Here is a 25,255-nt window from a genome sequence, read left to right as displayed (position 1 = left end):
CAAGGCTCGGGCCTCACAGGTGCGCCCCGACTGGTTCTTACAGATCCGGTCCCAAATAAATCATTCAGAATCCAAAACACCATCTGCAGCTCTAGACTAGAAAGTTTGGACTGGTAATTTAATTTTAAAAACAGTCCAGGTAACACTGCCAGATGGTTTCCAAAATGAGAAAAGAAAATCTGCAAACATATTCCGAAAGCCAGCAGGCCCCTTCCCTTTCGCACCCGCAGGCCCTCCCCACCTCCCACCATGGGGAAAGTCCTTTCTGGAAAGCCGCCGTGGGCCGGGCCTGGGCACAGCTCTCCGGAGCAAGTGCTCAGTCTGTATTTCACTGAGCACACGTTCTGATAGCAAACACCGTATGTATTTTATCTTTTGCCACCAGAAAGGACGTGGCTAACTCCAGGCTTGACTGGGAGGGCTTCTATTTAGGAAAGAACATGGAAGAGCAACCTGAGTCGGGCTTGAGGACTTGGAGCAGAGACCTTGAGCACAGCGCCTCCAGCTCCCCGAGGACAAAGGTCCAGGGAAGGGACGTTCTCGTGAGGGATACTCTGGAGCTGAGTGTGCATCTGCGGACAGGCAGGCCAGGCGCACACGTCCCCCAGCCTCCGCCCAGCGGTGCTGGCTTACACCCACCTCCCGCTTCTCTCTTTCCATGCTTGTCACTCCCTAAGACTGACCCACTGATGGTAATGAGATGCCACACCTCCCGGATGTGGTCTGGGGCAGCAGGCCACTATTCATCGCAAATTAGAGGGATATAGATGGAGACGTAAATATAGACGCACACAGGCGCACAGAGGAAAAGGGGACGAGGACAGCACCCCTTGCCAGTTGTTATGGGTCGAACCATGTCCACCCCAAAATGTATATTTTGGAGTCCTCACCCCCAGGACCTCACAATGTGAGCTCATGCGGAAATGGGGTCGTTACAAAGTTGATCAGGTTAAAGAGAGGTCATTAGGGTGGCCCCAATCCAAAACGACTGGTGTCTTTATAAAAAGGGGAAATTTGGACACACAGACGGACATGCGTGCAAGACATGCAGATACGCTCCTGTGAAGATGAAGACGGCCATCCACGAGCCCAGGAGGGAGGCCTCGGGGCACCAGCCCGCCCGCAGCCTGATCTGGGATTCCAGCCTCCTCCTGAGACAACCGATCTCTGCCGTTTAAACTGCCCAGTTTGTGGGGTTTATTATTCCCGCCCTAGCAATCTAAGCCCCTGGCATCTCATGGGTCCCTCACAAAGATTTGAAGACCAAATAAATAATATACTGTAGCTACTTGGGAAACTCCCACAAAGGACAGAAGACCCCAACTTCTATGAATTCTTTTTCCTTCCTCCGGAGCAGGTGAGACCAACAGAGCCGACCAGTGTCTTAAAGAAGGTCCCCACCAGGTGCCAGCTTTTCCTGGAAGAGAGGCCCCACGTCGTCACCCAAGGAAAAATCTCTAACACCCACTTATCTCCCGCTTGCCATCCCTTCAGTAGGAAATCCTGCTGGGTTCATTCTGATAGGCGTAGATTCAAAGGAAAGGAACCTGTAATTGGATTTCTTCAAGACGGACCATTTCTGCCCTGAGAGAAGTAGTAGATTAGGGAGAAATGCACCTTTGTATTCCAAATACAGCAAAGGGACATTGTCCTTGGCTTTCACATCCAGTCTCTAACTCCTGTTTGCTGTTGCTGGAAAGGTGGCCTGGCCCTGTCTGCTGCCCTGGGTGGCAGCCACTCTGTCGCTGCTCTGCGTGTCCTATGTGTGCCCTGGGGCAGAGCGCCGCTCAGGCCCCTGCAGGTCCCCGCCCGGAGGCAGGGCCGAGAAGCAGAACAAGGCAGAAATGGTCTGAGCGCTGCCCTTAACAGGGCATAAAGGGCTGTCCACACGTGTTAGCCAGCTTTTACATCTTGGCGTCAAAATTTCTTTCTCATTACGATTAAAAGAAGTCAAAGTATGATCTGGTCCAGAGAGCAGAGGCAGCCCCCAAAACGGTACCCCCTGTGACCGACAGGTTGACAGGGATGGCACACGAGTCCACAGGGTACCTGCAGAGCTGTGTGGTACACACTGGGAGGTCTGGCGGTGTTCCTGACCGGAGAAACCCATTCATAGGAGATGGCATCCCAGCTGGACCTCAAAGCCCTGGGGGCATCTGAAGGCAGAGAAGAGAGAGCTGGGACTTCCAGATGGGACCTTGTCTTCCCACGCCCCTGGTTCATGCACTGTGCTCATCATAACGGTCTTTCTTGTATAAAAATAGGTTCATGTTCCTGGGCTGCATGCAGTCCTTCCATGGCCCTCCACCCGCTGCGGGGTAAAATCCCGATGCCAGAGCACAGCACACAAGTCCTGCCTGGTCTCTCCACGCGTCTCTCGGGCTGCAGCATCCCCAGGCTCTGACTACAGGGCTCATCTCCCTCTGCACACAGTCCTGTGTCTTTGCCTCTTCATACAAGGCCACCTGGGAAACTCCTGCATCCTTCGAAGTCCCTCAAGCTTCAGCCAGCGTGGCCCGCTGAGCGATGCTTCCTTACCCATGGAAGTTCCTCACGCCCCGCTGCTCTCTGGCGAGTACGTCTCTGCACCAGCAGTCCACGTGCCATCACGTGACCACAGGTCTGTCTCCTTTGCGAAATCACGAGCTGCTTTGTCAGGATGGATCCCAGGAAGCCGATTCAGAGATGGAGGTGAGCATGCAGGGGGTTTACCGGGGGCTGCTCTTGAGATTTGCACGTGCAGAAGGGAGGGAAGGAGGGCACCGGGCAGAGGGAGAAGTGGAGCTGTGATGCGGTCTGAAGAGAGATGTCAGCCCACCCTGGGTGGAGTCTGAGACAGGGACCACCCTTTAGAGTTGCCCCCATTTGAGGTCAGAGGGCACTGACTTTATTGTCCCCTCTCCCCAACTTCAGTTAGACACTGGAGGGAAGTAGGAGGGAGAAAGGGGGTCCGGGAACTGGGCGTGGCCTGGGGGACACCCTCACAGTCCAGACAGCCCTGTGGGGCCGGCAGCTGAGAGCTGTCTGCGGGGAGTAAGTCTTTCTCGCCGCGAGGGTGCAGGTGACGCATCGCGGCACCCACCGCCCTCCCAGTGGGTACAGTCCGACTCTCACCCGTGACTTAGGCACGATACCTCTAAAAGTGGCATCTAAAAAATAAATTTTTGTTGCCTTGAATTAAATATCCCATTATCTTTAGGAAAACAGAACTTCCCTCTGCTCTCCGGGGCATCCCCTGTGGCCTGCAATGAGCTCTGCAAACCGCTTATCTCCAAGTGCGGAGCCGAAGGAACAGCAGGGTTTCGTCTGTCGCCCGCAGCCTCTGGCCTCGGAGCCACTGGTAGTGAAGAGCGTTCAGACTTCCCCAGATCTCCCAGGAAGAGTGTGCACCACCCACGGGCAGGAGGCAGGCGGGCTGCCTATATTCCAAGGCAACAGCTCCGTGCCTGAGGCGTGTGTGTGACATAAAAGTCCAGAGAACACACCCCACCAAGTTTTCCTGTTTTCATGTTTAAAACCTGATGCAGATTATATGCTCTTTTGAGAAACTTCAGTGAAATCTTCCTTAGGCTCCCAGGAAGGCGAAGGGAGAAGGCCGTGGGACCACAGCCCGACACTTTGTCGTCAGCAGCGCTCTGCAGAGTAACACGTGGACCCCAGGTTACAAAGCTATAAATTGCCTCCATGGAGTAAGGAGCTGGGTCCGGGCCGGTGGTGGACTGAGGAAAGCCAGCATCGTCAGTATCCGTCTGTCTGTCTGTCTGCTGTTCCATTCACGTAGCCCAAGAGGAGCAGTCTCCTTGGAGCCCCCAACCTCTGCCTCTCCAACCTCTGTTCTTGTGTGACACGTGGGTGTGTATGCACACGGGGGAGCATCTGTGCAACACGTGTGCACATGTCTATGTGCTGGTCTAGTCTCTGAAAGGGAGGGGGTTGTTTGTGCTCTCAGCTTTCCCATTGCATCGAAAGCTCTTGGAGTAAAAGGACATGGCTTCCCTGGATCGTCGCACTAGCGGGGCACACCACCTCCCCATCTCTCGAACCGGGATAATGAGAATAACGCCAACTTCCACGCCAGGGCTCCCCTCCAAAATTCTCACGCAATATTCAAAGCCCAACCAAATACTATCTTTTCACCCTCATTTCTTCTCTGAACTCCTACAGTCTTTATAGCTAGATCAGAGCCCTTAACCATGGTTACATATTAACTTATATAGTTTCCAACAAGACTACAAAATCCTCCAGGTAGAGAACGTGTCTAATATTTTCTTTCATCTCCCACAGTACCTAGCTCAGCGCTGGGCACCTAGACACGCAGGGGGTGGCCAGTTTGAGTGCACGGTCAACTCCTGGGAGATGGCAGTGCAGTGCCCCTCTGTTAGCAGATTGATGGGCAGCCTGGAAGCCACAGTCAGAGGACGGGTTTCAAGATGCTCACACACCACAATGCAAAGTGACTGTCAGTCAGAACCGCAGGACGAATGGAGAAGTGATGACTGAGACAGAAGCGGAGAGAGGAGCATCTCTGGCAGAGGCAGAGGGCGGGGAGGGACTCCACCAGATGGACACACCTGAGCTGCGGTGTGGGCTGCAAGGCCAGGGCGTGTGGGGACTGGACAGCCCTCACCCTGGCCCCTGTGCCCTCCACCCCACCATCCGGGCATCACCCCTCTCCCCTGTGCCTTCTGTACTGAGGTCCACTAGCAGACCCTGGAGAATCCACTCAGGGGCGCAGCCCAGGGCTGTAGAGGGGAAGGAGAAACCCAGCGAAGAGACCCCCACCCAGGAAGAGCCATGTGCGCAACCTTCACCAGACAAGCCCACCTCCTCGCAGACTCGCCCTCCACTGTTTGCATCACTAGAACAACCGGTCCTCAAGCATCACACCAAATGGGCAGAGCCGCCCACGGGTGGCTTCCACATGGTCTTAGACTGTTTTCCTTTTCAGTCCCCAAGGCTTTGGCCCCTCCTCTCCTCCTGGGGAATCTCAGGGTGCAGAGGCTCTGGCAACAGCAGCGAAGGCCCCCATCCCCACGTGCCCGAAAGCGTGAATGTTCACTGCCATAACCCCCAACCCCTGATTTCACCATCGTGTCACCGCTCCATCCCCACACAGCACACACGGGCCCACTCACCAATAACCAGAAGGCCTTGGGGAAAATTTCTAAAAGCATTACCGTCCATCAAAGCCTGCAAACCAAAAAAGACCTATATGAGACCCTTGTCATTACAAATCAAGACAGCAGGTTCTCAGTGTTCTGGGCGTCATCAATAAACAAGATGGCACCTTAAGTACTATTTCTAGATGATTCAATCAGTTCCATTTATTCATTCACCAAAATCTTATTTGGACCACTTTAACCTAAAAGCTTTGTAAATTTATGATGCATCTTCATGCCTTAAACAGTGAGTGCTGGTCGTATTTCCTCTTTGTCATTCAGAGTCTAATGGATCGCTGTGGAGACCACCTGTTGTGCTCAGCCGCCTCTTCCTCGGCATCAGGCATCAGGGTCACTCCTACAGATGGAGAGCACCCCCTTCCTCCGCCTTCTGATTGGCTGCTTCTGATGGGCTCAGAGGCCGGAGTTCACACCTGTCAGAGGAGAGTGAAGACATCTTGGCTCTGAGAGGGAGGCCCCGACCCCCCAGCGCGGGTTGGTGAGTAGCCTCACTCAGCCTTCTGCGGCTCAGGGCGCCTGGGCCACCTCCCAGGCACGTTGCACACAGCTGAGGCTGCTGGTGTACGAGCAGCAGAGAGGCGGGCGCCCCTGGACCCAGGCTCTGCATGCGCCTCTGCATTCGTGTTTCCAAGGAACCGAGAGGGTATACGGGCACACTTGCTCTGCAGGTAAAATTGCAAAATAGTTTGCTCCGTCAACCAAATCCGCTTGGTTCATTTCCACTCCGTGCAATGATCCGATTTTAAAATAACCTGGAGGGGTTCATGTAGGTAATCTGTCCTCCGTTCCTTCAGATTTCGGCTCGGAACTGACCTCTGGGAATTGGTCGTGAGTTCACACTTTCAATCACACCGGCTCCGCACACTCGGCCGTTAGCCCGGAGCCAGGACTCGCGAGCCAGAACCAGGGCGGTCCGCGGTGCTGCGGCGCCCTCTGGCGTCCGCCTCTGGGACAGGCGGCCCGGAAACCCGCTTGCAAGGGTCAGACTGACCCTGGGCGCTAACCGTGAGCAATGGCCGCGGGCATCGGGAAGCACGTGGGCGCACCTTGACAGGTGACGCTCCCCTCCCTGGAAACCCAAGGAGTGAGAGAGCACAGGGAGGAAGCAGCGAAGGACCGGGTACCCAGAGATGTCCCACTCAGACCTCTCCATCCCTGTCACCTGTCTGCCGCCCAGCTACGTAGACAGCTCAGTTTGCATCCTCCGTTTCTGACACCAGGAAATCGAGAGTCAAAGAGGTTAAGAAATACACTGAGGTTCACACAGCTAATAAATGAGGACTCAAGATTGAAATCGTGGTCTCGATTCTCAGGCCAGGGCTTTCAAACACCATTATAAACTAATTGATCGGGAGAGTGGATGGAAAGCATGAGTGGGTGGAACCAAAAGAAAGCTTCCTGTGGTCTGGAGAGGTGGACCTGGTGGAGCACGCACTTGACCTTTCCTGGTGCTCACTAATGAAGGGAAAAGAAGAGCACCTCCTTGTAAGCGCTGTGAAAAGTGTTAAATGATGTCTCATGTGAAGAAGGTGTTCTGTGCGGTGGAGGCACCATATTTCTGCTTTCACTAATGAGACAGATGCTGCTATGGTAAATTATAAACCAAAGATTAACCTGCCCAACCATCAGTAAGTCAGACAATTCCACCACACACACACACACACACACACTCCCCTTTCTTCCGGGAAATGACCCCAAACCACTGAGCGAAGCTGGCTTTTGCAAATGGGGATGTGAGGGATAGACATGGGCAGTCCTCAAATGTGGGAGTTGTCCAGAAAGAGACGTAAGAGAAAGCATAAACACACACATACGTGGGGGCCAGCCTGGTTCAGATGTAAAACAGAGAAATGAGGCCACACCAGGAAAACTAGTCACATGGTGCTCCTTCTGAGCAATAGACTTTAATATCTGACCAGTGTACACTCAATGGAGGGGGGAAGAAATGACTTTTCTATTAGTAAACACTTCATACCTCTTTATATTCCAAATAAGACATTTGTTAAACGCCCTGAATGTAATATAGTGTTTCACTCTATTTGGAATTGATGGTAATGAATCTTTTTATGGATCTACTTTTGCATGAATGGGGCTAATAACATATCTTTTGTTCATTAGATGGGGACATGGGGAAAGTGGCATGGTGTTTCTGGGTTGTTCAAATTTTGTCTAAATATATATCATAGATCAGTGCCCCAGGCAGCTTCCTGGCAAACGCACCCTTGATCCAAACGTGAACAGTAGCATTACATTGAGCGTAGCTTATCTTTGCTGGGGCAAGATCTTGAAGAATATAAATCTGGCAGACCACTTGAGCTGGCTTTCTAAGTTCTTAACTGATTTGTCTCCATCCAGCTTCCTTTCTATCCCCGTCCCTAATTTAAAAGTAAGTAAGATTTTTCCACTTTCATGCATGGAAGAAGGTCAGCGTTATTTGCTCTGCCCACAAATCATCAAAATCTCAGGGAGATCCCAGGCCTCCCACAAATATTGGAGATGAGGACCAGAGTTATTTCACTTCAATAGTGAAAAAAAAACAAAAACAAAATGCTGATCCTTAGGGCTTTTCATATAGAAGAAAATTAATAAGATCCACCTTGTTTGGTAAGTATATGCTAGTCAACAGGACCTGCCCCGCCTCGGTCCGCTCACCTGTAACAGCAGGGCATGACAACGGGGATTCACAGGGGTTTTGTGAGAAGTAGAGGAATCGATATTGAACCCGTGAAGCATCTAGAACCACGCCTGGCAGAACAAGAGCTCGAACCAGCCAATGTCGCTATTATTGTTTAAAGGGCACCAATGATGTCCAGGACAAGATATTTGTTCCAAGTTTAAGCAAAGTTGTAGCCTTCTCCCTCTTTTCCAAGCTGGCTAGGCAAATATCGAGAAGCCTCCAAGATCACTGGTCCATTCAGGGAGAAAGTTCATGGAAAGTTTTCACGAAGTGACTGAGCATCTGAAACTGCACAGACCACGGGCCGCGGTGGCAAAGTCAGAGCACAGGCCATTTTGGTTGGTTTGGGAGCCACCGGCATTTTTAAAGACTTTAAGTATGAGGCCTGTATTAATTTCCTAGGACTGTCATAAAAAGTACCACAAACTGAGGGGCTTAAATGACAGAGATGCATCGTCTCACAGGTGGGGGGGCCGGAAGTCCAGGATCGAGGTATGGGCAGGGCTGTCCCTTCTGAGGCCATGAGGGAGAGGCGGGCTCTCTCCGGTGCCCAGGGGCTCGCTGCTGATCCTGGGTGTCCCTCGGCCCGTAGAAGCATCACCTGATCTCCGCCTTCATCTTCACGGGGCCTTCTCCCTGTGCACGCGTCCTAAAAAATGTCCCTCTTCTTATGAGGACACCGGTCATATGGGATTGGGGCCCACCCTGCTCCAGCATGACCTCATCTTAACTAATTACACCTGCTAATTACATTTGGACCCTATTTCCCAACAAGGCCACATTGGGAGATGCTGCGTGTTAAGACCTCAACATATGAGTTTGGAGGGACACAATTCGACCCCTAACAAAGGCCTTGCAGAGCCTCTGCCTCAGTTCGCACCCTCCCTGCTCATGCCCCACGGCTCACACCCTCACCCCGACCCCACAGTCACAGGCGTCTGCAGACCCTGCCACACCCTGGGGCGGAGGGGGCTGTGTTTTTGTGCAGCGGATCTGGTATATTTAAATCCTCCCCCTCCACATCCTGCTTGACGGAGCCTCAGTCAACCTCTTTGCTTCCTCACCTGTAGAACGAGAACGAGAGCCCGGCCCTCGGTGTGCAGCTAAGGATGACATAATCAAACTCCACGAATGGGCTGGTTCAGTGCCTTGCACACAGAAAGCACTCAATAGATGCAGGGCCTGCCCTCCGCTTATAATGAAGATTAAATGGATTCATTATGGACCTGGCACATTGTAAATGCTTCGTAAATGTTACCTATGATTATGACTACTATTATTATTGGATCTTAGAAAGTGGAACACAAGACGATTGAAGCCATCACAGCCTTTAATACCGCCGGGAGTCAAGCAGTAAATTCATGGCACGATAAACTGGGTCAAAGGATCCGGCGACAGGAGGCAGTGCATGGAGAGGTGTCCTGATCGGCATCGGGTGTCCAGAAGCTGGAGGAGGGTTTGTGCTGAACAGGAAGGTACCTGAGGACGTCAGGAAACAAGAGGCCATGCTCATTGACCAGGGTTGAAAGGGCATGCTTGAACAAGTTAGGGGGAAATTTTCACGAGTCTGTGCTTTGAAAAAACGCAGAAGCTAGCAGCTCACCGTCCAGAACACTCCTGATTTGTGAGTTGTGGTGCATCCCCGCCCCACTGCTCACTTTCTGCAGGCCCCAGAATCCCCCTCATGTCCAGGCTCCTAAGGCCTTTGCTCCCTGTCCAAGTTGGCAGTGGCCCCACTCATACTTCCCAGGGGTGGTGCAGGAGGTCCGCACATCCCAGGAGCATCAGATGGATGCAGACCCAGCTCGTTATCATGTGCCCCTTCATGCCCCCATCAGAGCCAGGGAGGAGGGGGTCGGTGGGGGGTGAGAGAGGGCAAGAATACAACTTCCGTGGCCATGATTGCCTTTTTCCACACATTCTGAAAGATGCTTCAAAAACAACTACTTGGGTTCAAAAAGTGAGCAAGCAACTTCCCTTAACGCCTGCAGGTGGGTGTACCCGCGCCTGCTCATCTACACTGGCTGCAGGCCCGCCGCGAATTCCCTTATCTGCCTTTGGCAGTAAGCTATTCTCGCAAGGTCTTCATTACTTCCTAATTGTCGGAATTTATTTGCTTCATTTTTCTTGTTAGGAAACATTTAAAAAATTAATCTCCAATCTTGGGCTGCCGTTAATTTAATAGCTCCTCCTCATTTATTAATGGCATCATTTGCTATTTCAGTCACACCCCACAACCACCATCGCCAGCACGGGTGAACACGCGCGCACACGCATCACTGATTTAGAAGCCCTTCCCCTGCCCTCTCTCCTTTCTGGTTAAAAACTCAATTCTTTCACGCACCCTGTGACCGCTGCCACTGTGGTCTCCAGTTGACTTGAAGGGGTCGTTTGATCAACATCAGCATTTGAAACTGGGGCAGGGAGCATGTCCTCTTCTGCTGTGAACCCAGGGGCTCTGGCCTCAAGCTCGCAGGTGTCCGTGGGGTCCACCCACACTGCCCCACCAGCGAATGTGGCCCTGCCCCCCAGCTGTCTCTGCCGCTTATCAAATGCAGTAATTGGTGGCGGTCACGGAACCACGAGGCCACCCTGCCTCGGCCGCTTGCTCCGCTCCGCCGCAGTGAGCTCCCAGCCAGGTGGGTGAAGAGAGATGCTCAGCCCGGATCTTCCATTGCTCCGTGTCTTGTCCATGTTTTATCCTCTTAAGGCTAAACACAATACTTTGGTATCAGAAGCCCACAAATTTAGTTGAAAGATCAATTAGATGATACTTAATATAAGAACAATCATTTGTTTTATTAGCCAACATCCACAAAGAAAATCGTCTAGAACTAGAACAGCAAACAGGTTCCCTCTCCAGTGCCGACTTTGAACAATTGTAGTCACGGCCTCTCCCAGGTGATTCTGAGGCCGCATCTGGGCTGGGAGGAAAGAGCAATGTCAGCAATTACCCAGAACACCCTGGGTAGAGAGCGGGTTGGGGATTGCGGTGTGTCGGTCAGGGGTCTCCAGGGAAATGGATCCAATAGGAGATATATACGTATCGGGGCGGCGGTCAGAGAGAGATTTAAGGAATTGGCTCACACAATTGTAGGGTCTGGCAAGTCTGAAACATATAGGGTTGCCTGGCCATCTGGAGACAGGTAAGAGTTGGTGTTGCAATCTTGAGTCGAAATCTGTAGGGCAGCCTGGGAGGGTGGAAACTCAGGCAGGATTTCTAAGTTATGGTCTCGAGGCAGAATTCCTTCTTCTCCAGAAAATCCTGCCTTTTTGCTCTTAAAGCCTTCAACTGACTGGATGAGGCCCACCCACATTATGGAGGGTGACCTTTACTTAAAGTCAACTGATCGTAGATGTTACTCACGTGCACAGAACACCTTCACAGCAACATCTGAACTGGTGTTCCACCAAACAATGGGGCGCCAGAGCCCAGCCAAGTGCACACACAAAATTAGCCATCTCGGGTACCATGCATCTTCCTTCCCCATCTCAGAAAGTGCTGCCTCATCTAATCTGCCAATCCCTTCGTGTAACCCTAAGAACGAGGCCTAGGCCTTGCATCCAACAGGTTCTCAATGGTACCACTTCTTAATAGAAAATGGAATTTTAAAATTGATGTTTGATGGTAGAATTTAGGAGCCTTGGGGAATTTCATAATTCAATCAGAAAGTTCCCTGGGGGCCAAAGAAACATCCTGTAGCCCCTGGTCCATTCCTCTGCCTCCTGGAGTTCTCCCATTCACCATTTTTAAAGTCACAAGAGGGGCCAGCCTGGTGGTGCAGCGGTTAAGTCCGCACGTTCCACTTGGGCAGCCCAGGGTTCGCTGGTTTGGATCCTAGGTGCAGACACGGCACTGCTTGGCAAGCCATGCTGTGGTAGGCGTCCCACATACAAAGTAGAGGAAGATGGGCACAGTTGTTAGCTCAGAGCCAGTCTTCCTCAGCAAAAAGAGGAGGATTGGCGGCAGACGTTAGCTCAGGGCTAATCTCCCTCAAAAAAAAAAAAAAACACAATAAAGTCACAAGAGTCTCCTCCCTATGCCCAGCAAGGGGAAGCAGGGGAGGCATTTAAGGAAAAAGTGAGAGTTCATATCCAATAGGCACTAATAGTTTAATAAGCTGAAATAAATTGATTTTCCATTAAAACACAAAAGGCAACAGTTAGACTAAATAGGCCTCCTCTCGTTCGTGGCCTGTGCAGGTGGTAATGTATCGATGCAATAAGACTTAATTGGTTTTGTTGAGACTGCACAGAAGAAAAAATTACAGAACCCAGTTGCTGCCCTAATTAGAATGCCTGAGACACTGCTGTAAAGACGGATCACCCACAACTCGGTCATGTTCTAATCTTCTTAATCACATTTATGCATCGGCCGCTCTGGTTGGTCCCCTAACACACCCTTCCATCAGGTCTGTATAATCAGGTCACCCTTGCAGACGCCCACAGATTTCCATCCGCTGACCGATAGCTGAGAGCCGGTGAGCAAGCCTCTCCGTTGGTTTAACTTTGTCTCTCTGACTCCCAGAGGGTGCCTCAAGTCTCATTTCCCCCAGAATGGAGCCCAGGTGAGCTCATGTTACCTTGACGCTCGGAGCCCTGACCCACAGCGCCGTTCGGCACTCCTCCACTGCCTGGGGTTACCTAGCACGTCATGTGGGGGTCTTGTCTCTGCATCAGAACCACAAATGTTTAAACAGCAGCCATTTCTTATATCCCATTTTTTTGATTACCAAATGCTCCAAGCATGATGCTGCTTTATACAGACATCTGCCAAGTTTCAAACATCATCAGAACAAGAGTGATTTTGCAGAGAGCTGACAAAGCACTTCTCCATATCATCCTGCTTGCTTCTCCCGACCTCCCTGCGAGGTCAGGAACTAGAGTTCTCGTGTTGTCAACGGGGAACCTGAGTATCAGGCCTCCAGTCACACGAACTGCGAGTGTCCACGCGGGGCTTCTCTGAACTTTGCTGCTTCAGGTGAAGCAGCGAGGACTCTGTTCCCGCCCAGCTCCGAGTGGGCGGGAGGGCACAGAGCGGTCAGCGCAGAAGCCTGCGAGTGGCAGCTTCGTAGAACTGGAAGTAACCAGACGTCGGCCAGGATGTCCCCTCCTTCTCCTTCTGGGGAAAGGACATCTGTCATTTGTCACTTCAGTCCACTATTTCAAGAAGCTAATTGCCTCAACGGGACATTCACATTTTAAATGAGTTATTTCTAAGTGTAAAATTTAAAACCTTGATCTATTAAGGTTCCGCTTAAACTTACGCAATGTTGTATGTCAACTATGTCTCAATAAATCTGGAAAAAAAACAAAGTAGGTAGTTAATCTGGGGGGGGGTGTCAGTTTGTGAGGGGGGCTCCTCCTCGACTCCCTGGCCCTCTCCTGGTCCTCCCCTGGTGCACACTGTCCCCACATTCCTCTCTCACCCTCCCCCTGCTGGAACGCAACTCAGCCGTGCAGGTGCCCCAGGAACCACAACCTCTCTGTGCCTCTTGGACCGAGAGCTGCAGGTCAGGCCAGCGGCAGCACACTGCTCGGCCCCTCACGCATCCGTCCGTAGTTTAGACCTTCCAGTCGGTTCTCGTGAGAACTTCTCAACCATTAAACCAACAGCCTTTCTGGATTTAACCAGGGTCGGACTTTGCTGGAACTATCAAAGCATGTTACCATCAAGCCCAAGGAACCGTGGCTCGCTCTCTCTTTCTTCCTCCCCACTCTGGTGCTCTAGTCGAGTTCCTCACCTTGAACGTGCACACACACAAGCCACCCGGGAGCCTGTTAAGACGTGCAGTCAGATTCAGCAGGGCTCGGGCAGGGCCTGAGACTCTTCATTTCTAACAAGCTCCTGGGAGATGTCGATGCTGCTGGTCCACGGAGGGCCCTGTGAGCAGCAAGGATCCAGTTTCCTCTGGACACTTGTGTTCAGGGTCAACTCTTATTCTGGCCTCATAACCAACAGCTTGGGAAAACTAGATCTTTTTATTTATTTTCCTCCTCCTCTTTCAAGATCCCTAGGCTGCTGGAACCAGTAGAGAATTTAAAAGCTCCAGTGCATACAGGGATGCACTTAAACACCAGCACCACAGACAGCCATTCGGACCAGACACCGTCCGCAAGCCGCTGGCCCGGCCGGCGAGGGCTCTGAACCCCAGCCTCCAGCATGCACCTGTGCCGTTACGGTCCATGTTACATGTCCCCAGAAAGATATGTTGAAGTCCTAACTCCTGGTGACTGAGGATGTGACTTTATCTAGAAACAGAGTCTTTGCAGATGAAATTAAGATGTAAATTAAGATGGCGTAGGGTGGGCCCTTAATCCAGCATGACAGGTGTCCTTATAAGGAGAGGAGACACACAGGAGACGCCACGTGCAGACAGACACAGAGGGAAGGTGGTGGAGACTGCAGGGATGCAGCAGCGAGCCCGGGGACACCGAGGACTGCCGGCCACCCCAGAAGCTGGAAGAGGAGCGGGGCCCTGCCCACGCCTTCCTCTCAGACTTCCAGCCTCCAGAACCGAGAGAGAATAAATGCCTGTCCTTGTAAACCCCCAGAGCATGGAAGCTCACTGCAGCAGCCCTGGGAAACGAACACGGGTGCTCGCTTCATTTTGTTTGGTTTGTTTCACACAGTAGTCGGACGGAAGCGTGGTAAGGAAGGAGTTGGTTACTAGCAGGTTAAAGCGAAAGATGCTTCCAGTTGTTTCTCCTCCCGCCTCTCGATGGGCCGACAGGACAGAATGCGCTGCGTTCACGGGGAACTAAAGGCCAGCAGCGAGCACCACCCAGAAAAGTGCTCCGTTTCCTTACGTTGAGATCAAAGGAAAGAGTGCGGGCCCCCTTGGTGCGCCTGAAGCCAACCGTACCAGCTCCTGAGAAACGGCCTGTAAGGTCAGCACACGTGAAACAGCAGGGCAGGGCGGCCCTGAAGCGCACGGGCCGGAGAGGAGGCCCCACCCTGCTGTCCTTGAAGTCATCGGCCCACCCTGTCTGTAAAAAATCTATACAAATGATCTTCAACTCAGCTGTGGCAGGGACTGCTCATTACTGCCCAATGCCCTCGCTCCTCTTCTTTAACAATAAAACACTGATTCTTGGCTAGGCCCGTCGCCACCCAGCTAAATGTCAACATCTACCACCATCCGTTGTAATTAGTTGCTGCCATGTGACCCAGTTCTAGAAAGTGTTGGACGGTGCTTCTCTGAAGCACCCTGAAAAGGGAGGAGGCACACTCTCTTTTGTCATTTCCTTCATCCTGCTGGCCAGAAAGCAGGTGTGTCAGCCGGAGCTCCTGCCACCACTTTGGGCTACGAGGACTAGGGCCACAATCTAGGAATGGTCGCCAGAAACACTGGGAAACACTGGAAGGACCAAGGGTCCCTAAAGTCTTCATGGAAATTGTGACGCCAGCCATGGAGAGCCCACCTACAAGAAAAAATAAAGGCTTATGTATCGCAACTACAATCAATACAGGTTTTCTGGCACATGCAGTCAAAATAAGAGGATTCTCGTATTTACAAATAAAAACTCCACTCTCCCGTAAGCCTAATAAATAGATGGATGGAAAAAAATTAGGCCTCTACACCGACTACTTTTACCCAACCTCCTCTACTCCTGGAAAGCTTGTTTGTAGATAATTAGATTCATGAAATGGGAATATCTTCTTCCTTGCCAGACAGGAGTCATTACTCACCCTGAAGGAGAGGTTATAAAGCTGCTGTAATAGGAGGAGTTTAAATTATTTCCTTCTGGTGTTTTACGGCTCTCATACCTAGATGCGTCTCGTCCTTCCATCTAATAGTAAAATTAAACCTCTGTCTTCAGCTGACCAGGGTGGTTTCCACTCCTGGTTCTTAGTCACTGGATAACATTTTGATTTCTAAAATTATCCCAAGAACTTGATTCTATGAAAATGCAGTTTAACTAAATTTGGAACTAGCGTTTATTCTGCACATACCCACTGACGAAGGGGAGAGGTGGGCCCAGGTAATTCCTTCCCACACAGTCGTGTCTCTTGTTCTTTCAGTTCTTCGGTCTCCTCGCAAACGATTCCGACTGTCCCTGAGTTCACTGCCTTCGTGCACACGCAGCTTCCTGGAGGGACTCGCCTCACCTAGATGGCTGCAGGGATGGATTTCCAATGCAGCCACAGCGCAAAGGAGCAGATTGGTGGCAAACGGAGCCAGAAAAAGAGCTAGGGCCTGAGGAAGCATGAAGAGAAGAATGGGACAGTTCACCTGCCTTCTCCAGGAGGCAGCAGCATGAGCCACCAGGAGGGCACCACCTTCCAGGAGGGCCCACCTCCTAGGAGGGCCCGTCTCCCCAGGAAGACACATCTCCCCAGGAGGACAAATGATCCCAGTAGGACACATCTCCCCAGGAGGACATGTCTCCCCAAGAGGACACGTCTCCCCAGGAGGGCCCACCTCCCCTGGAGGACACATCTCCCCAGGAGGATACGTCTCCCCAGGAAGGCCCATCTCCACAGGAGGACCCGTCTCCCCAGGAGGACAAATCATCCCAGGAGGACATGTCGCCCCAGGAGGATCCATCTCCCCAGGAGGACACATCTTCCCAGGAGGGCCCGTCTCCCCAGGAGGGCCCGTCTCCCCAGGAGGGTCCGTCTCCCCAGGAGGGCCCATCTCCCCAAGAGGGTCCATCTCCCCTAAAGGGCATGTCTCCCCGGGAGGTCACATCTCCCCAGGAGAGCCCGCTTCTTCAGGAGGACAAATCTTCCCAGGAGGACACATCCCCCCAGGAGGACACATCTCCCCAGAAGGGTCCATCTCCCCTCATGGCCTTGGGATCGGCGTTCCACATGGTGCTAGGGTCTCCCGGCAGCAGCCTTGGGCTCTTCTCAGGCAGCGTGGCGGCAGGGCTGGGAGCCACGTGGGGAGCAGGCCGGTGGAACCGCATTTCTGGATGGATGCCGGACATTCTCCTGGTGACTGTGCTCCTAGCTCTGGGTTATGTGCTGTGTCCCCATCCCTTCCAGGTACTCTGAGGCCACCTCACGCTCTTGTTCCTTTAGGAAGCTAACTGGGATTCCGTGGTCTGTAACTAAAACCCTGACACATGGGAAAACAGAATATTAGGATGCTGTATTTTGTACGCAAACCTCAGCCTCCTTCCTTCCGGAATTCTGTACTAAACCTCCGTATTCTTCAAGCTCTCTGCAGTTGGATCTTAATTAAATTTGAAAGTAGCAAGAGCAGAAGCAAGCCTCAAAGCAGGTATTTCTTAAAATTCCCTTCCAACCTAACTCTGTTGAATTAACTTGCGTTTTCAACGTATTCTATCTGTAGACAACCAGTGCTTCGCAAATGGGAAGTGAGGCTGCCCAGTTCTGACGGACGACCTCCATGCTGGCCAACGCACTGTGGAAACTCTAACCTTTATTAATAGAAGACCCTGGGGATAAAAGACCACCTTACAACAGTAAAAGGTAGACAAATGTTGTTTGAATTTATCACTAGGTTAGAAAAATTCTTGCCTGAAATCTGTGGACAAAGTTCTGAAAGCCTGTCCTTGCTTCACTGCCTGGAGACGAGAATGTCCCTTTGTACATTACACCCATGGTCGAGGACCACCGGGCTGAAATCGTACCTGTCACTGCTCAAGAACAGCCACGTTAACTTGGAGAAATCGGGGCGAGAGCAGGAAGGCAAGGCTGGGACGACGGGCCTCAATGAGTACTGGCGTCCCCGACCTCAGGGGTGTGAGAATGACGCTGTGGGTCACAGAGGATGACAGCCTGGGCTTCCCGGAGCCGTGCAGGGCGGGCGCCCCTTCTCTCTGCTGCAAAGCCTCTCCAGAGCCACTGACTCTCTTCCAGGCTTTCGCTCCAAAAAGAGCTTCTCACTCACTCCTTCTCACACGTTCATTGCACGTTTCCAGGCCCACTTTGTGCTAGAGCTGGGGGAAGATGCCCGTTCTCTAGTGGGAGACGTGGACGCGTGAGGGGTCCCTAAGATCACCCTCACTTCTGACACCCACTGCAGGGCTCGGGGGTCCCCGAGACCACCCTCACTTCTGACACCCACTGCGGGGTTCAGGGGGGTCCCCAAGACCACCCTCACTTCTGACACCTACTGAAGCGTTCAGGGGTCCCCGAGACCACCCTCAGGTTTGATAATTCACTGGAAGGCCTCACAGCACCCACTGAAAGCTGCTATATTCCCAGCCATTGTTCACTCCAGTGAAAGGATGCAGATTAAAATCGGCCAGGAAGAGCCGCAGGGAGCCGGGTCCAGGACAGTTGCGAGTGTGGGGCTTCCCACTGTCCCCGCCCAGTGGAGACGGACAGTGCCAACCCCTGGCACCGACGTGGGGCAATACCACAGACTGCTGCCGGCCAGGAGGCCGCCCAAGCCCTGCTGTCCAGAGACTCCGCTGGGCGGGGGCACAGGCGTGACCCGCGGTTCAGCCGCTGGGAGGTCAGCTGATGCCTGTGACCCAAGGCCCCACCCTAAATCCCCTTGTTAGCACCCAGCGTCTGGTGTGGCCCGAGGGCCCGGGAGAACAAGACCTTCCATCAGGAGGACCTGCCAGGGGCCTGGGGATCCCCGCCAGGAGCCCGGGCAAGGCCAGGCCCCCCGGGGTCAATCCTCCGCCTGCACACAACAAGCAAACAAATGGTGTGACGCAGGCGCCGAATGCTGTCCCGGAGATGGTGCGGGGAGCGCTGCCCTGGACTCAGGACCGAGCAGCGGGCAGCACAGCAAAGGCTCCTCCCTGCGCCGCTCGGATGCATTCTTCACGCGCAGAAGCCTCACGGACACACTTGAGAAGTTAAAACGTGGTTCGGCACATAATCGCTGCTGCTCTCCTCTGCTTCACGCGACGACTCAAGACTGAGTAAACACGGCCGCGGGGCATATCCGTCCACGGGCTGCTGGTGCCCCCGCCGGCTCCTCGGAGGGGAACGCGGGAACCGCAAGGAGATCGGGGGTCCCGGCGCGCCGCCTCCCTCTGGGGAGGGGTCCCTGGCGTCGGTGGCCCCGAGGGGAGAGGCCCGGGCGCAGCCCGGAGCTGCCGTCTCCTGTCCCCGCGGCTCCTCTGCACCCTGGGGCGTTAAGGGTCCTCGAATGCTTGTTTCTGGAAAACTCCGGCTTCCTGGACCAACAGCCGCGCCAACACGCAAGACCCCGCGCTCGGGCCGAACCACCGCTGCCGGCGCCGGCGATTCTGCACGATTTTCGCGCAGGGGCCCCGCCCTTCCATCGGGACCGCACTGGGCCTGCGCCGGGTCCACGGGTCCTTGTCCCGAGGCCTGACCACGAGGTGGGCAGTGGGGCGCGTGGGGCGGGCTCACAGCGAGGCCTGCCCTGGGGACGGCCCCAGGCGGAGGGTCAGCAGAGGCACAAGGAGGTAGCCCCACGGCAGCCAGTCCGCGCCGGAAGGCCTCCAGGAACTTGGCAGACCGCCGGGGAGAAGGAGGCCCCAGCTGAGCCCCCCACGTGGCTGAGCTTTATCAGAGAGGCCGAGAAGGGCGGGCTCGGCCCCCCAGGGAGGCGGGCAGAGGCCAGGAAGCAGGTTCCCCCCGACCTCGACAGTGCCTTCCTCAGACACGCGTGTCCCTCTTTCCCCGTATTACCCCCGCAGCCCTGCTGACTGGTGGGTTCTGGCCGTGAAGCCGGGCACCTGAGGGTGACTGCAAATTTTCAGTAAGATTACCTTTCAACCTGGTTATGAAAGCAAGTTAATCTTGTCAATTTGCTGTTTTCTTGTTTAACCTGAGGGGTGACTCAAGGGTTACAAGGATTTATGAGCTCGCTTTACAGAAGAGAATGCCCTCAAGGAAGTTAGGATCACAGATAACCAGCCCCCTGCTGAGGTCGAGGCCCAGAAGTCAGATTACCCGAGGGCTTTATCTGGAGTGAAAGAAACAGGATTACCCCTTTGTTTCTCTGAAACTCCTTCTGCCAAGCCCCTTAGCTCTATAAACCCCCTAATTTCTCCTTTCATTAAGGCAGATATGAGAGAACTCATCCTCTCACCTTCTCATTTTGGCCAGTTTGAATAAAGCTTTCTCCATCTCCAAGCACCAGTGTCTCAGCCATTGGCTTACTGGCATTGGGCCCATGAACTCGAGATGAAGAGGGTGGGTATCAGGTGCATTTCTGATAACTAATAATAACAGGATTGTCACGTCCCAGGAAGTGTGCTAAACCCTTTCCCCGTATTCCCGCTTAATCCCTGCAGCTGCTGAGGTATGCATCATTACCCGCCTTTTACAGGTGAGGAAACACACTGAGAGAGTGGCTGGTGTGGCCAGAGCTGCCCAGCTGCGGCTTCAGTCCACCCAGGAGCACGTGGGCACCGTCAGCTCCAAGGAACCACAGGGCTTGTGTGGTTGATATTAACACCATGTGTTCAGAGATCTTGTTATGGGTTGAACTGTTGAATTGCCTCCCCAGGATGCATGTGTTGAAGTCCTAACCCCAGGACCTCAGAATGTGACCTTATTTGGAGCTTCAGCCATCGCAGATGTAATTGGTTGAGATGTGCTCACACGGGATTAGGGAGGACCCCTAATCCAACGTGACTGGTGTTCTCATGAAAAGGGGAAGTGTGGCCCCCGGCAGGCGCAGAGGGAGAACGCTGTGTGAAGACTGCAGCTCTGCTGCCACAACCGAGGCCCCACCAGATGCCAGGAGAGAGGCCGGCAGATCCTTGCCTGGAGCCTTCAGGGGGGCCGGCCCTGCCAACACCTTGATCCTGGACTTCTGGCCTCCAGAACCAGGAGACAATGAGTTTCTGTTGTTTTAAGCCTCGCAGTTGGTGGTGTTTTGTGACGGCAGCCGTAGGAGACTGGTACAGGGTCTCCTCAACTGTTGTCAAGGTTTCTGTTGTATCATTACAATACTCCAGGGAAAGTGAGGAGTGGGCCTCATCATATCCACGCCAACACGACCTTAGGCCCAGGGAAGTGAAAGGATTCACTGGCACCATGAGCCCACGAGGAGCAGAGTGGGGATTAGAACTCAGTCTTCATCTGAGGTTCTTTTCGCAATCCCCTGAGGCCGTAATTGGGAACCTTTATGGAAAAATGTGTTATATAGTAGAAATGCTTCACAGGTTTTATTTAAATAAAAGAACAGCAGCATGACAGCATGGACTCAGGATTGCGATGGCCAACTTTTGTGTTTTGGGTAATAAAAAACGTAACTGGACCATCCACACTTCATTCAAAATGTCATGTTTCCAGTTGGGAGACTATATGAAGGGACAACAGCCAGACCATATGTGACAGCAGAACTCTGACCACAACCTGCAGCAACCAGCCCAAGAAGCCAAACCGTAATTTGTAGCAAGTGGTCCCAAATGGTCAGGACTTGATCAGTATCAGCCAGCTTCCTAATTTTTGCCACCACCTCCAATTTAGGAGCGGAGGAAGCTAATGATGCTCCCCTAACCAATCACACAGGTGCCCGGCTTCTAGATAGCCGCCCAGCTTCCCCGGTCCACAGCCTCCATCAGGCACAGCCGAGCCCCCCACCTTCCCACTGTGAAGCTGTCCCACCCCCGCCTGCCTTTGAGTCCCTGCCAAGCACAGGGCATGGTGGTGACCCCCGTGCTCCAGCGACCTCTGAAAGAACAGCCTCCCCTTGTTCTCATTTGCTTCTTCGTTTATTTCCATACAACATAGCTTTATCTTCTCTACCACAAATTATTTTTCCCAAAACTAAAAGGTAAGCAGTTTTCATCTTTAATTTTCTCCTGCACTCTCCAGAAAAGATGCTGCCATGAAGTAAAACCGCTTAAGGGCAGGTAGCCAGAGGATCAGAGTTCCACCTGGATGATTGAAAGAGCCTGAACACCTGAGAACTGACCGCACCTCTGAAGTTCTGACTCAAGACAACGTCTGGGAGTAACTGACATTTGGAAACTCTGCGCCCTAACCACAGATATGATGTCCACCAAAACTACTAAAGGAACAGAAATTATCTTCCTCTTTAAGAATATTCCCCAAGGCATACAGAGTGATGGGGTTCTCACTCGAGGACAGAAGAGATGCCAGTACAGCGTCACATTACTCTAAGGTTGTGGTTCTCATGAAAGGAGTTTGTTTTCTGTAAAAAACAGAAATGAGATGTCCCAGTGATGGCCACACCATCAATGTCCACCCGGGTCACACGGCAGTGACGGCCGCACCTCTAAGTCCTTTCCCTGAGGGGCGTGTGAATAGATTTGAAACAGAATTCCAACAGAGGGCAATTACGTCCTGAGGAAAAACGTCTGCCTCGCTGCAGTCTGAAGAGAGTAACAGATTGAATGTCTGCATCGTCTCAGAGGATGTGTGTGAGCATGAGAAATGAAAAATTACAAAAAGAAACGCCAACGGCCCATTGTGTTCATTCCAGTCTTTCTGCAAGTATCAAATACCCTCTGTAACTTTTCCCTAATTATTTATCACCAATGGCCATCAGAAGCACAATTATCATTTCTCTTCGGTTCACTGTAAGATAAAGTAATATTCCAAAGCAAAAACAAAAATCCTTTTTAGAAACTTAACTTCTCTCTCTCACTTACCACAGTCTATCAAGAGCAAGAACACAGACGTTCCTCCATCGACAGCCCTCTGAAGGCAGCCGTCTCAGCGGGATCCCATTAGGACAGGTTTCCCGAACTCTTGTCTTCTGGACCACTGGTGCCAAGAGATGTTACTGGTGGGAGGGAGTGGCAGACGTGAAAGGCTGCCTACCACGTCACTCTGTGTTCCCGCTGACAGGGACACGAAGCAGCGCAGTGTGTTAACAGCTCTCATCAACTCCAAGTAAAGAAATGGGTTCTCCTTTAATGCAAGGGTCCCTAAATATATGCGAGCTTGGAACTTGTGTTTCACCTGTCTGCTGTCCCAAGCACACTCAGAGCAGTTGCTCAGCATTAAGCCACAGTTCACTGGTGAGCAGGACTCAGTGATTTTCATTGGCCTCCTCTATGGGGCCACTGGTTCAATCCCTGGATAAGCCAGCAAGCTTGACACCGTCCCATGGATAGAGACTGGAATTCTGGTCGCCATCAGCCACTTCTCACCGCATGTCATCAAGAGGTCCTAGTAATGGGGGAGGGTGGGGGGGAGGTGAACTTGGTTGGTCTAAGGGTCTGTAACTTTGTCATCCCTGCAAATCCATCTCTAAGATTGGGGAAAGAACACCAGGTCCGTGTCCTGCTCTGTTCAAACTGGCCATGAGCATCACCTCTGAGTAAGGGACTCATAGATGTAATTCCAATATTCACAGCCCAAGGCTTTCGAGAGCAATCCACTGTAATGGGGAGTTTAAGATTCAAGAAAAAAAAAATGCTCAAAAATGGATGTCCCTTTTTGTGAAGGTGTCAGTGATTTCTTTAAAAGAAAAGCAAAAACAAAAACCCTGAAAAACTGTCCTGGGGTATGGCTATTAAGCCCTACCAAAATTGCTACTCCATTTCCATGTAGCTAATTTCCTGATGTGTCTTTGTGAAAGCAGGCACCTGCTTTACTCTGTCATGAATATAATGACTTTTCCAGGCACTGACACAACACACTTCACACACACATCACTGTGAGTGGCTTAGTGATCAGCACTAAAGGGGACGTTCCCACCTGGAAATGATGCTGCTTATAAAGTTTCAGCACAAGTGCTGTCCGCTCTTTAAAAGTGACCCAACTGTAAACCAACCCGGACATGAACTGCGTGTTACCAGAATGTTTACAGTGCTATTAATCTTTGCCATTAGGGGAGATTTAAGTTATGTATATACCATTGCAGTAACATCCTTAAACTCTAATTCAGAGAGCTGTAATTATATCACACAATGTTTTGATTACCTATAAAGTTTAATTTATCATGGATATAAGACCTAATGAATAAGTGTTAAAACATACTAATTCAGCTCAAGAAAATGATTATATAATCAGAAATGCAAGTTCAGTATACCATCCTAATTAAGACATGTCAGTGGAAAATATCAACTAGTCATTTGTACCTTCACAGCCCACAAACTTCTGTCTCTAGATAGCTTATTTCTAATTATTATTAAGAGCACTTTCTCTACACTGTGCTGCATCGTAAGTTCTTCGCTAATAGTTCTCAAATACCACTGATTATGGGCAAATCACAGTAGCTCTTTTTCTCCAAAAGAAATAAAGCACAGTGCTAAGAAGAATAAAAAAGACCTACTACTTCTAAATTCAGCAGGAGAAATTGTCCTTCCATTTCAAAACTGAAAACTGCATCCACTAGCCATACGTTTTATTATACTAAACTTCACGAAGTCCATTCCCTCCCTTCTTCTACAGATCCTAGTATCCGGTGTCCTGATTTCCGATTCCCTCCTCACACTCCTTATGAATTTTGCCCACTGTTTGACAGAGTAAGACACAAAACTTCCACCTTGTCTTCCCTGGCAATAGCTACCAGACTGTCTGATCTCGTAGGTATTGGAACACTTTCCTGGAGCTGCCCGTCGGAAAGCTCCAGAGCGGCATTCACAGCTAGCTAACTTCATCTCTCCTCTTCCAGGTCGGCTCAGAGACTCCAGAGAAAAGCTACAGCTCTTGGTAGAAACTTCTAGGCATGTCTGCCCAAATCTGATCTCCACTCTTCTGTTTAAAATATTTTTATATGCTGAAGGATTTTGTTCTTAAGAGGAAGACCAAAATTCTTAACACAGCCCCGTCTTGGACACCCTTACCTCCCTGCCCCCCACACCAGGCGCTGGTATCAGTGAAGCATCTGAAGTCGCCGTTTCTTCCCCCTCGCGCTCCTCCTGGCTAGCCTCTACACTCTTGTGATCTCAGCTGGACGTCCCTTGCTCAGGAAGCCTCTGCACCACCCCTCCACTCGCTCACACCCGCGTTCAGAGCCCCGTTGTGTGTCTCAGCGCACCCGCACTTCTCTCTCATGGCCCTTTCACAATCTGTAATCACATGTGGTTATCCGATTCACGTCCATCTCTCCCACTAGAAGAGAATCTCTGTGTCCGTGGACAGTGCACCTCAGACTGGCACACTGTGGCTCACAGACACTTAGCAAATGTGCCTTGATGAAATGGGGGCTTCGCACGGTACCCAGAACCGAGCAAGCATTCACAAATGAGGGTTTTTCTCAGTTTAAAGAAACAAAAACTTGAGGCAAGAAGGATCAACTGCACCAATCCAGAGGGTGCGGTTTCTACAGACTACAGTCTGAAGGGCTCCCCTGGAGTTGTCCAATGAGAGCAGTACTACATCCTCGTGTCCAGTTTCCTTCGCATCCCAACTCCCTCAGTCATTCCTCACATCTCATCTTTCCACCAAACTCTCATTTGCTGAGTCATTCAGTAACATAGGATCCCATGACCATTGACTCCACTGGCATGTATTACCATTCTCTCACTAGGTAAAGAGAAGGACAGGAGACAGAGATAGAAA

The sequence above is a fragment of the Equus przewalskii genome, chromosome 4 (assembly GCF_037783145.1).
Source record: "Equus przewalskii isolate Varuska chromosome 4, EquPr2, whole genome shotgun sequence".
In the NCBI taxonomy this organism is placed as follows: Eukaryota; Metazoa; Chordata; class Mammalia; order Perissodactyla; family Equidae; genus Equus; species Equus przewalskii.
Note: the sequence above shows the minus strand (reverse complement) of the source record.